This window comes from Rattus norvegicus, chromosome 8 (genome assembly GCF_021556685.1).
Source record: "Rattus norvegicus strain SHRSP/BbbUtx chromosome 8, alternate assembly SHRSP_T2T, whole genome shotgun sequence".
NCBI classification, from domain to species: Eukaryota; Metazoa; Chordata; class Mammalia; order Rodentia; family Muridae; genus Rattus; species Rattus norvegicus.
Window position 1 is genome coordinate 122,610,358 of NC_141541.1, and position 12,278 is coordinate 122,622,635.

Here is a 12,278-nt window from a genome sequence, read left to right on the forward strand (position 1 = left end):
CACAAAACTTACTCCGCATACTGGGCCAAGTTTTTTAAGTTTTAACCCTTCGAATATACATTTTAAGTTTTCCAAGCAAAAAGCATTGCAGAAGTTGATGGGAATCATTATTTTTTAAAAATGTATTCACTCTTTCACTGTAGAGAATTGATTCTCTTTTCTTGGTAGCGTCAATGACCCCGACCTTTTCCTTTTCATACAGAGTCCTACCAAAGCTGACCCAGCTGCTTCTGGCTGCTGGTCAGAGTTAGCACCCATCACAAAGAGGAAATACCCCACGATGTAAAGATCTTTGACAAACATATCCACTCATGATTTGATGTGTATCGTAGCTTTAATGATACAACCTTATGTTGGGGCCGGAGAAAACTCGGTGGCTGTTCTTGCAGAGGACCTGGGTTCCATCCCCAGTACTCATATCGGGAAGCTCACAAGCACTTGTAACTCCAGCTCCAGGGGATCGGATGCCCTTTCTGGCCTCTGAAGGCGCTTGTTCTCAAATGCACAGACACACACACATGCACACACACACACACACACACACGCCCATGAATTAAATACAGCTCTAAATGTTTTATGCTCTTAGAAGCATAAAAGTGTTCCTAGAAAAGCAACAATCTAATAAAATGAGTTTTTAAAAGAATAAGGTCTCACCGTGGTAACCTGGGTAGCATGGCACTAGGTAGACCAGGCTGGCATCAGACTCAGACTTTTCTGTCTCTGTCTCCTAACTGGCTATCCTTTGAACTCACTCTGTAGATCAGGCGACATCAAACTCTCAGAGATCCACCTGCCTCTGCCTCCCAAGTGCTGGGATTAAAGGGGTGCCCCATCACATCTGGATCATAAAAGAATTTTTAATGAATACCATTTTCAGGCATTTTGATTTTATGTGTATAACTATATATTGAGTTACTTGTATCTCAGAAAACGTATTCTTGGCAACCTCCATATATCAAGAAAATGTTACAAAGCAATTATAAAAAGATTCTTTGTATTACTTTCCCAAATGTACTTAAAATCATACATCTTGATTAGCATAGAGCATTTTTATGTCTTGTTTTCTATTGCCCTTGAATACTAAGGGAAAATGTAAAAACTTAATTTCTTTTTAGAATCTGTTTTAGAAGAAAATCCTTACCAAAATTTATGTAGCAAATAAAAATTTTTGTTACTTAACCAACTTTTATCGTGTGCCTTAATGAATACCGTTTTACGTAAACACTAAGTGTACTTTGAAGTCTTTAGTTGCGATGTTTATTGTCCCTCTAGAGGACTTCCTTGAGAAGATCAGATATCCCTTAATGGTGTGTTCAGAACATTTTAATGTTCTGTGAAGCACATTCAGTGTGCTCGATATTTCATTTTAATAGATTTTAAGAAGTTTAAGAGTATGGGAGTTTATATTGCAAGAAAGTATAGCTCTGTGATGTCTATGAAGCTATAAGTCCAAATTATCTTTATGACAAAGGGAAGTTAAGCCCCTCCGTTTTCACGCTGTGCTGTAAATCGTGTTCCCGAGTTTTAAACTGGCCTACCTGCTGGAGCTGGGGAGATGGATCAATGGGTAAAGGTGCTTGCTGTCAAGCCCGATGACCGGAGTTCAATCCCGGGTCTTCCGGAAAGTTGACCCCTTATCTCTGAATGGCACCATCGAATGCCTGTGGCCCACTCGAATACATACAAGATAAATCAATCTTGGGCTAGGTGTGGTGGCTCATGCTTTTAATCCCAGCACTTGGGAAGCAGAGGCAGGTGGATCTCTGTGAATTTGATAGCCTGGTCCACATAGTGAGTTCCGGGCCAGCCAGTAAGACCCTGTTTCAAAAGTGTTCTTAATTAAAGTTTATAAAACACTCAGATGGCTTCTCAGGTTCAGTTGCCATGATTCCAGTCCCTGTGTCTCATTCAGGCTTGGGTAAGGTGAGGACCTTAACCCGTTTCTCTAGGAGACGGTGTGAGGAGAAAGAGGACTAGAGTTGAAATTTGTTTATAAGCTTACATGTGCAGACATACACACAAAAATGTTTCAGTAGACATTCCAATAATTGCAATGTTAAGCTAAGCTGAGGCAGAGGAAGGGCGATCACCTTACGTTTATGACCAGCCTGGGCTCCAAAAAATAAAATAATCTCTGTATGTAATAAAATAGTCAGAAACACAGACCAACCGGCTAACATGCAAAGTAACATGTGAGAACAACTATGAATGTCTTAAGGCAGTGATAGCACGAGGGCAATCTTCCTAGGAGCCTCACGAACTTGGTCCACTCCATGCCTACACAGACTACAGAGGAGAGGGCTCCAAGAACACACTCCAGTTGAAATGCAGACAGACACACTGATCCCTTAGCCCTCATCCCACAGTGTCAGTAGACGCTGGAATCAGACAGCTCTGCGTTCAGAGAAAGGCCCAGCCACAATGAAGCAGGAAGCAGATAAGACTGGAGATTCGGTCTAAGGGCACTGGCTGCTCCTACAGAGGACCCAGGTTCAATCCCCAGCACCCATGTGGTGATTATCAACCACCTGTAACTCCAGTTCCTGGGGATCTTCTGCCCATCGTGGGTACTGGGTACGCCCAAGGCATGCATGCTGACAAAACACACATATAAAGTAAATAAATCAAATTAGGGAACGGTTGAAGGAGACACCCAATGTCTAGACCAAAGGAGTTAATTACAAAACTAGAGTACTCTTTATAGATAAGACGGGATCAAAAGGTCCCCCAGCCTTTTTTTTTTTCTTAGCCAATTCACCAATGCTTTATGGTTTTCTCCCCTGAAAAGGGAGAAAAAGTGAAGGTGACCAGGGTATATATAAAGTCCCGCAGCACCAAGGTTTTCCAGGTGTCTCCTCGGCAGTGCTCGGTCACCACAGGGAGCCTCTCAACTGCCGCCCAGAGAGCCATGGTTCCTTGGGGGGAAAAGGAGAGGACCAGCCTCACCCGGAGTGCTTGCCCTCAGCTGACCCACTGAAGCTGGGCACCCAGGCTCATCAGTGCCACCTTTGGCTTCCCTGTATTCCCAAGTGAAATTGGGGAATAGAATTTGGTAAAAAGTGGACCAGCTTATGGTTTGGCCTGGGTCAGCCTTACAATTTATTTATTAGACATTTATCCTTTTGTTGATGGTTGTATGTATGGGGACAGGGTCGTGCACAAGCATTCAGGTGTCCACAGAGGCCAGAGGGTAGCTCTTAGAGTTGGGGTTACATGTGGGTGCTGGGAGCTGAACTCAAGTCCTTTAGACGAGCAGCCAATGTTAAGACTTCTTTTTAGTCTTATAGTTTACAGGGCACTGTCAGCCTGAGACCAGCGGACTTCTCTGTGTGGCAGCTCATTTGGTCCTCTCCCATGAGAAGGCAGGAAAGGACCCTGGCACTCAATATCCCTTGTCTCCATTCTCAACAGCCCCTGAACTCTGAATACTGAGTCTCTCTTTAGAGACTCAACCCCTCTGCCACCTGCTCTCACCCGAGCTTGATCTCTCTCCCAGCATGGGCTCAGTTTATCCTTTCAGTTATCTATTCAGTAAGTCGGGGAATGGCTTGCAGACTTTATTTTTGTAGGACTGGGGATTGAGTCCAGGGCCTCGTACATACCTGAGTACTCTGGCTCCGAGCTTCACTTCAAAGTCCATATATAATCAACCTTTGAAAGCATCCTCAATGCCAGTCTGTAGGCCCATAATCCTGGCTACTCAGGAGGCCTAGGCAGGAACATCGGGCCAGTCCGGGTTACAGAATGAGTTTAAGGACAGCCTAAGAACTTAGTGAGAGCCTATCTCAAAATAAAGGGCAAAAAGTAGCATACAGCTTGGGGGTGGAGCATTTGCCAAGTGTGGGTAAGGCCCTGGGTTCGAACCCAAGAACTGAAAAGCGAGATTTTTTTTTCAAACCCCCCCCCATAAATAATATAAAGAGAAACAATAAAGGGTAGCGTTGCATCAGTTTTGAGGAACAAATCAGGCATTTTAGCATTTTAGCATTAGGAGATCAGTAAAGACAGTATAGCCAAGGATGGCCCTGACCTTGTCCAAGGTTGACCCTGAACTTGTGAGTCTACTGTTTCATGTAGGATGACAATCGAATACCACGGTAGCGTGCTGGGGGCGGGAGCCCAGGCCCTCACGCACACCAGGCGAGCATTTTGCCCATAGAGCAAACCCAGGCCTGCAGGACTTGTCGATTGGCATGAGTCTCTTACCTATGGACGTGGCTGCGCTCCCCGCTATTGCTTTAGGAGACTGCTCTCCGTTCATGCTTCACCTTCCTCTCTGCTCTCACTTCTTCCTTCCTTCCTTTCTGTGTGCCGAGATGGTGTCTGCCCTCTTGGCCAGGCATTGCTTTAACCAGAGGAACGGAGCATGATGGTGGGTTCTAAATCGCTCCGTGGCTGGCAGCATGTATCTGGGGGACTTGATGGAGTTTAGTGCTGGGTCAAGAGTATCTTTGGGGAGTGTTCGCCGTGTCACCTCTCTGTGCCCCCTACCCCTTGGGACAGTGTGGCTTTGTGACGTAAGCACCCATCAGAGTGCTGGGAACACCTTGGATTTTGTCCATTGTGAGCCGTTGCCTCAGGAAAAGCCAGGCACTGAGGAGAACAATTTCTGCCCCCCTGGCTGCTGTCCCCAGAGGAGTAAGCGCTCTAAGGCTGGTGAATGACAAGGGCTTTTCAGTTGCCCACTGTTGTGTATGGTGTCTCCCCCTTTCTCCGCTCTCCCCTTTGTCTCCACCTCAGTCCTGTGGCCTGGAACACAGCTGTGAACAAGAAGGGAAGCTCTGAAGAGTTTGTAGCGATGTGGTAGGCAACATTTCCTACTCTTCGGTGTCCTTACTCTAACCCTCTCCGTACGGCCCCCAACCTCGCCACTTTCTCCTCACCCTTGCTGGCCTAGACCTATCGGGTCGTGGCAGCTGAGAGGAGCCTCCCACCAGCTGAGTAACTCATGTTTCTGTGTGTCCGTGATGAATAAGTATTCCCCAAGTGATATATAGGCTGGCTCTTGTCACGTTCACTTTTCAAAGATGGAAAGTCAGCACTCGGCAATTTATGATCTCGGGGAAAGAACATTACAGGAGAAAGGAGCCAAGTGTTTTTCCGTCTGAACTGCAGGCTTTGTCTGATTCAATCAATGCGGGCCTGCATCCCCGCTTTGCAGTTTGAATTGAGTTCTGTAGCATTGCAGCCCTTCTCTGAGTACTAAATCACAATTATAAATGTCGGGGTTTGTGGCACTGAGATAGCTGGGAGCACATAGGCAGGAAGCAGAGGGTGTGCACATGTGTATGTGTGTGTGTGTATGTGGTGTGTGTGTGTGTGGTATGTGTGTGTATGTGTGTCTGTGTGTGGTATGTGTATGTAATGTGTCTGTGTGTGGTATGTGTGTGTGTATCTGTGTGGTTTATGTGTGTATGTGTGTGTGTGTGTGTGTGGTATGTGTGTGTGCATGCATATGTGCACCTGTGTGTGAAATTGTGAGGGTGAACTGGGTTCTCTTCTGCGTTCTAGCACGTGTTGCTCACAGCATGTGGAAATAGGAACAGAATAGTCACTTCTCTTTAATACCGTGTAGCGATTGTGTGTGTGCACACGTCAGTGGTGTGTGCCGCAGGTTGTGTATGGGGGTCAGAGAACAAGGTGCAGAACTCTGCTCTCTCCTTCCACCGCATGGATCTCTGGGATTGAACTCAGGCTGTCAGACTTGGCAGTTAGTGCTTTCTCTGGCTGTGCCGTTTTGGTCACCCCAGCATGGCCTCCTTTTTAGAATTTGCACATCCTCTCATCATTGCCAATCCTATCCCCCATCCTTTCAGGACCATATCTTCTCTGCAGGTAGTATAGCCAGAGCTGAGGTGGGCTCCTCCCTTCTCTGATGTGTATTCACGCCAGCCCCTCACCCCTGGGTCCTTTCTTCAGTTTCTCACCATTCACAGCTTCTGTGCCGTTTGCCCACCATCCTTTCTGTGTGTCTGCACATGGGTGCTCATATATATTTGAGCATCTGTGTGTGTGGAGGTCAGAAGACAGCCTCAGGAGTCATTCTTCGGGTGCTGTTCACCTTGCTTTTTTGAGACAGCATCTCTCGTTAGCCTTGATCTCGCCTTGTAGCCAAGGCTGGCCCTCCAGGGAGCCCCAGGGGTCCACCTGTCTCTGCCTCCCCAGCTCTAGGATTGCAAATCCACACCTCAATGCCTGACTTTATTTTTAATTTAAACATGGGTTCTGGGACTTTTACTCAGTCCTCAGGGTTGCAGAGTCAGCACTTTACCAACTAAGCCGTCCCTCCCCTGCTCCGACCTCTGCATTTCTTCCTCTTTATTGGCTCTCAAAGGCCTAACGAAAAGCCTCGTCCCTGATACGGGCAAGATGCAGAAGTCAGCTACCCGAAGGAAAAGGAATTCCTCAACATGGATGGAAATGGAACTGTGTCACTCGGGCCCTGACGGCCATGCAGGGCCTCGTCATGAAGCCCCAGGTCTCTCCCTGCCTCCTCAGCAGAGCCGCCTTCCTCCCACAGAACGGGAAAGGTGCACACATTTGCTTTCTGTCGTTATTTTAAAACGAGTAAATCTCAGCTGAGGAAACAGCTCAGATAGTAAATTGTTGGTCACACGAACATGAAGATCTGAGTTTGGTCCCCAGAACCCATGTAAAAGAGACAGGTGTGTATGGGGGGGGTGGTTACCCCAAAGCTGGAGAGGGGAAGACAAGTGGATGCCTGGGGCTTACTAGTAGGTCACCCCAGCCTCTTTGAAGTGTTCCAGAGTAAGACTCTGCTTCAATCGGGTAGATGGCTCTTGAGGAACGACAACTGAGACAAGCCTCTACACACACACACACACACACACACACACACACACACACGGGGTGGGAGAAGGGGTAATACCAAATTTGGCCAGGAAGATGACCCTGCAGGCAAGAGCACTCACCATCAAGCCTGACGACCTACGCTTGATCCCTGGAGTCCCCATGGTGGAAGGAAAGCGCCAGCTTCTATCACAGTTGGAATCTCGACTTGTTATTATAAAGCTGTTTCACCCCGGAAATAGGTAAACACAGGAATGACCTTATGTTTGGGAAGGGTGTTTTGGATTCCAGATACCTGCTTTCACAGATACCTGCCTTCCAATTGGGCGTGCATCCCAATACGCAGGACCAGCCTCTTGCTTGGCTTTAGAAGAAGTACACTGTAATCCAGACAGAATGAGGCCTTTGGGGGATGTATAGCTTTCTTAGGACAATCAGTTTCACACACTGCTGTGTGAGGAAAGACGGAAATATGTGAAGGGGCTATTCTGTCTGCCTGTGGGGACACTGTGGGGACATGCCTGCCCATAGGGGACATTATTCTATGAGGGCTGGTGAATGAGGGTTATTAGTATCCTGTAGGAGTGAAGGGAAGTTGTTCTCATGGGCTCTGAGCAAATATGGCAGAGGTTACATAAACTCAAGTCCCTGCCTCACAGCAGCTGTGTGTGTGTTCGCATGTGTGCAGGTACATGTATGTGTACATGCAGCCATGTATGTGTGCAGGGCCATAGACTGGCATCTGGGGTCCTCCTTGGCCAATTTACCTTATATATTGAGGCAGGCTCTCAGTTGAACCCAGAGTTCACTGATCTGGACAGCCACTTTTCCCACCTTCCAAGGGCTAGAATTGCATGTGGCTGCATAGCTGCCCGACATTTCTGTGGCTGCTGGAGATTCAAACGCCGGTCTTCACTCTTTTGCTGCAAGCCCTTTATCCCCTGAGCTAGCCCCCGAGTCCTCACCAGCCCTCACAACGCCCTTCGTTTCATAATCTTTGAGAGCATGGTTCCTTAAAGAAGCAGTCAACCCATAGGGCATAAGGCCCTATGTGACAGCCTGGAATGGTGGTGTATATCTTTGTATAAACCCGACAGGAGGATCAGGAGTTCGGGGCCAGAATGGGACACATATCAAGTTTAAGGTGACTTATGTGGTAACAGTAGAAAGGACAGAGCCTGTTTGATATAATTTGGACCCTTCAAGGTGTTACAAAGTCGCTTGTCATCTTTATAGGGCATTCGGGGCGGACAGCAAAATAATTGCATATCCGAAGATGTAGGAAGGAAGTGTTAATTACCTCTCTCTCCTGACATGCATTTGGGTGGAGAAGTGTCTCTTTAAGTTGTTTCTAGGTGAGGGATTAGCATGGTGGTGTCTTTCTCCTCTCTTGTGTGCGGAGATTGTCGGGCACTTTGAGGCCAAACCCATTCATGCCTGCCTAGGAATGTGAGCGTGCACTTGGTAAGAGGTCACAGCACTAATTCTCCATCATGAGATCCCACATTTCCACTCAGCAGCAACCCAACCTTATCTGAACTTCTGTTTGGCCTCTCTGCCTTATTCCTGTTTGTGGATATTAAGTGGGCTGATATTCTGGGGTTTCTGGGGCTCCGTAGTCTGACAGGCATAAATAGTGCCACCTAGCACCTGTTTCGCAGGGTGTGAGTCATCAAAGGGCTTCTGTCCTAACTTCTTTCTGTTGCTTTGATAAAGCACGTCAACTGAAAGCAACCTGGGGAAGAAAGGGTTTGTCAGCCGACGACGGAAGGAGGGCAGGAAGGGCAGGAATTCCAGGCAGCAGCCTAAAGCACGAACCATGAAGGGACACTGCTTGCTGGCTTGCTGACTGGGGCCCTCCTACATCAGTTAAGACAAGCTACTTCCTCACAGACATATTCACAGACCAACCTGATAAAAGACTATTACTCGACCGACTGAATCTCTGTCTGTCTGTCTGTCTGTCTGTCTCTCTCTCAGAGATCTCTCTCTCTCTCTCTCTCTCTCTCTCTCTCTCTCTCTCTCTCTCTCTATTGATCCTAGGGTGTATTGACAGTTAATACTGATATTCATTTACTAACAACATGCCAACATGGTTCCTCCAGCATAGTTTTTTCATTCATCATAAAGGGTGTTTGGTTTTCCTTGTCTTGCTGGCTTTTCTAAAGAGCTCTAAGATTTCTGCTCCCTCCTCCACCAGGCCAGTGAGCGGTGCAGATCCGCCCCCTCCCACACAAGTGTGCAGCCCTGGCTGATGTCTTAGGAGGGTGTGGCTGAAGAAAGCAGAGTGTAGAGAAATGAACGTTTTAGTGACTTACATGGACACTGTCTCCTTGGCTTTTCCAGTCTTCCTTTTGCCCTTGGCTTCTGGCCCCTTCATGGGCCTTGAGGGCCTGGTTGCCTTGCTTCAGCAGGCCTGCCTCCCCCTTCCCCACTATTCAGATTGGTCACTATGCTGACCAAGTTGACTTTGAATTTCTCATCTCCCTGACAGTTCTACACTGCCACGCCTGGCTTACTCGGTGCTGGGGATTGAACCCAGGGCTTCCTGCATGCTAGGCAAACGCTCTCCCACTAAGCTACACCCGCAGTTCCCCCCTTTCATCTGCAACTCTGATTCTCCAATGCCTTGTAACCCCAAATCCACAGTCTGGCTTGGGGGGCATGGGTACCCGAAGCCTCTTACAGTGTGCAAGGCTGCCCCTGTTCACCAGTGCACTAATATACGGTGCCAGTTACAGCCAGACTGACCCTGGCTCAGAAAGGAGTCTGTCAATAAATTTCTCCCCTCGAGGAAAGCAGTCATCTCAGCTCAGCTGGACTTGCTACTAGAAGAAAGAAGAAGAAGAAGAGGAGGAAGAGGAAGAGGAGGAGGAGAAGGAAGAGGAAGAGGAAGAAAAGAAGAGGAGGAGGAAGAGGAAGAAAAGGAGGAGGAGAAGGAGGAAAAGAGGAGGAAGAGAAGGAGGAAAAGAGGAGGAGGAAGAGGAGGAAGAGGAAGAAGAGGAGGAGGAGAAGAGGAAGAGGAGGAGGAAGAAAAGAAGAGGAGAAACCTAGCTTTGGTTTTACCTTTCTTTTTACACAGTGAAGTTCTTTCTAAAGTTGTCCCTCAGTGGCTATTGCTTGCCACTTTCAACAGCCCCTCCCTCTGACCGCCTCAGGGTTAACCTAGATACAATCTAACTGTCTTCAGCGGTTCAAGCTGCCTGCAGTTGGCAGGGGAACGGAGGGTTTTTAAAAACTTTTGCAAGACCTGGAGCTCAGCTAACCCATCTAGGAAGCCCTGGATTGGATCCCAGCACTTTATACAGCGGGAATGCTGGCACAGGCCTATCGTCCTAACACTGCACAGGTGGAGACAGGAGGGTCTGGAATTGAACGCCATCCACGGCTACATGAGGAGTGGAGACTAGCCTGGACTATTAACCACATTAATCAGCTCTAGCGGGGAAACTTGTAGGGAGTCAGGGATGAAAACTGTTGCAAGCCTCACCTCTAGAGGGGCTGGGAGATTAAACAGGAAACCCAACTCACTAACATTTGTTCCTTTAAAAAGCCTTTTCACCCTATAGATAATGTCCTATGGCTCCTTAGTTTTTTAACAATTCTTTTTAACAAGGTCTTACCGTGTCACCCTGGCTACCTGGAAATCCTAGGGATGCGCCTGCCTCTACCTCCCAAGTGCTAAGATTAAAGGCATTTTGCGTGTCACCATCCCCGGCTTTCCCGCCCTTCATGGCCTCCAACAGTGTATTCCAGCTATGTTCCCATGTCCACACGACGCCTGTGGCCATCCGAGAAGCTGCAAAGCTCTTATCGGTCCATAACTTCCTGGCTTGTGGAAATGGCTCCCACTCTATTAAACCTGAGTGATTTAATCAGGTGCCAGAAGAGTCGAGGTGTCCCGTTTCCCGACACAAGTTGCCCTTGTGCATCTCTTTCTTTACAGAGAAACTTTCCGGCAACCAAACATAGGTAAACTCCAAGTAACGCACGCAGTAGCTTGGTAAACAGCAGATTGTGCTGAGTTAAGAAGGATGCTCCCTGGGGCTGGGGATTTAGCTCAGTGGTAGAGCGCTTGCCTAGCAAGCGCAAGGCCCTGGGTTCGGTCCTCAGCGCCGAAAAAAAGAAAAAAGAAAAAGAAAAAAAAAAGGATGCTCCCCACCACCGTGCCAGGTCTTCTGTGCCCCTCACCCAGAGAACCAGCAGAGAACATGTATCAGAGTTGGACTTGGCAGTTTAAGCCTCTGGGAGGCTTAGGCAGGAGGATGGCTGGGAGTTTGAGATCAGCCTGGAGCCTCGTTCAAAACAAAGCATCAGATAAACAGCTAACAAAAATGTTATCCCCTCCAAAAACTAATGCAGAAGAATGAACTTCATTACTGTCCTTTTAGGGGAGAAACGGTATCTTGTTTTTAACTTATATTTTTATAGTTATGAATAAAGTTTTAGTCCTACTTTCACATTTTTACTAACCGCTGACTTTGTTCGTTTTCTAGCTTTTTAAAGTCTATTTATTTATTTGGCAGTACTGGGGCTCGAACCCCAAGTCTCAGAGCTCCGGCCACAGGGCTTGTCTTTGAACTCCTTTGTACCCTTTCCCATTGGGTTGTCTGTTACATTCTGGTTGATCTTTTCTAACAATTCCTTTAATTGTCTTAAAAAGTATTCTATTATGTGTGTGTTTTGCTTGCACGAATGGCTGTGTACTCTGTGTATGCATGGTGCTAGGGAGGCCAGAAGGGGGCGCCAGATGCCCTAGAACCAGAGTTACAGACCATTTTGAGCTACCATGATGAGCTGGGAATTGAACTCAGGTCCTCTGGAAGAGCTGCTAGTGCTCTTAACCACTGAGCCATCTCTCTGCACTTTAGGGGAGTTGGTGAGGATAATTAGAGCTGCCTCACAGATTTTCCCCTTGAAAATTTCACTGAGCGAAGCGTTTGAGAGCAGGGCAAAGCAGCAGAGAACAGGCCCGGGCCAGCTTTTAAAGCAGAGGACCTGCAGGCCTCGCTTGGGCTTAATGACAGTGAGGTAACATGCAGAAGTATGAATCGTTGTAATTACTCTCTTCCATTGTTTGTTCCGTTCACGTTTGAATAAATGGCAGAGAAACCTTCTGAATATCCTCATCACTGGGACCTAGAGAAACAGACACATGTGATGATGCGAATTACAAGCAGAGAAAATGCCTGCCGTTCAAGACAAACAGCACTGAACAGGAGTCGGAATTTAGAGTCAGGATGGCCATTATTGGGGTTGTTTTGCTTAAGGTTGCTTTCTTTTCTTTCTTTTTTTTCCCTCCCCCTACCCTGCTCTGCAAAACCCTGGAGCTAGGGAGCTCTGGAGACAGCGCAGTGGGCAAAGTGCTTGTATAAGCCTGGGAACCTGCGTTCAGAGTTCTAGTATGCAGGCAGAGAGCTGAGTGTGGCAGCTCAGGGCCCTAGTAACCTGGGAAGTCAGGGACGGGT

The 12,278-nt window shown here is 47.6% G+C and overlaps 1 protein-coding gene across 21 annotated transcripts in view; it reads left to right on the forward strand.

Annotated features, from left to right (window-relative positions):
* The window catches only part of Osbpl10 (oxysterol binding protein-like 10), a 255,044-nt gene that overhangs the window by 206,503 nt on the left and 36,263 nt on the right, over positions 1-12,278 (forward strand). Inside the window, exon 1 of one of the 21 annotated variants that reach the window (XM_087562487.1) lies at positions 4,579-4,803. The gene's annotated coding sequence lies outside the window, so the exon portion shown is untranslated. 21 annotated transcript variants of the gene reach the window in all.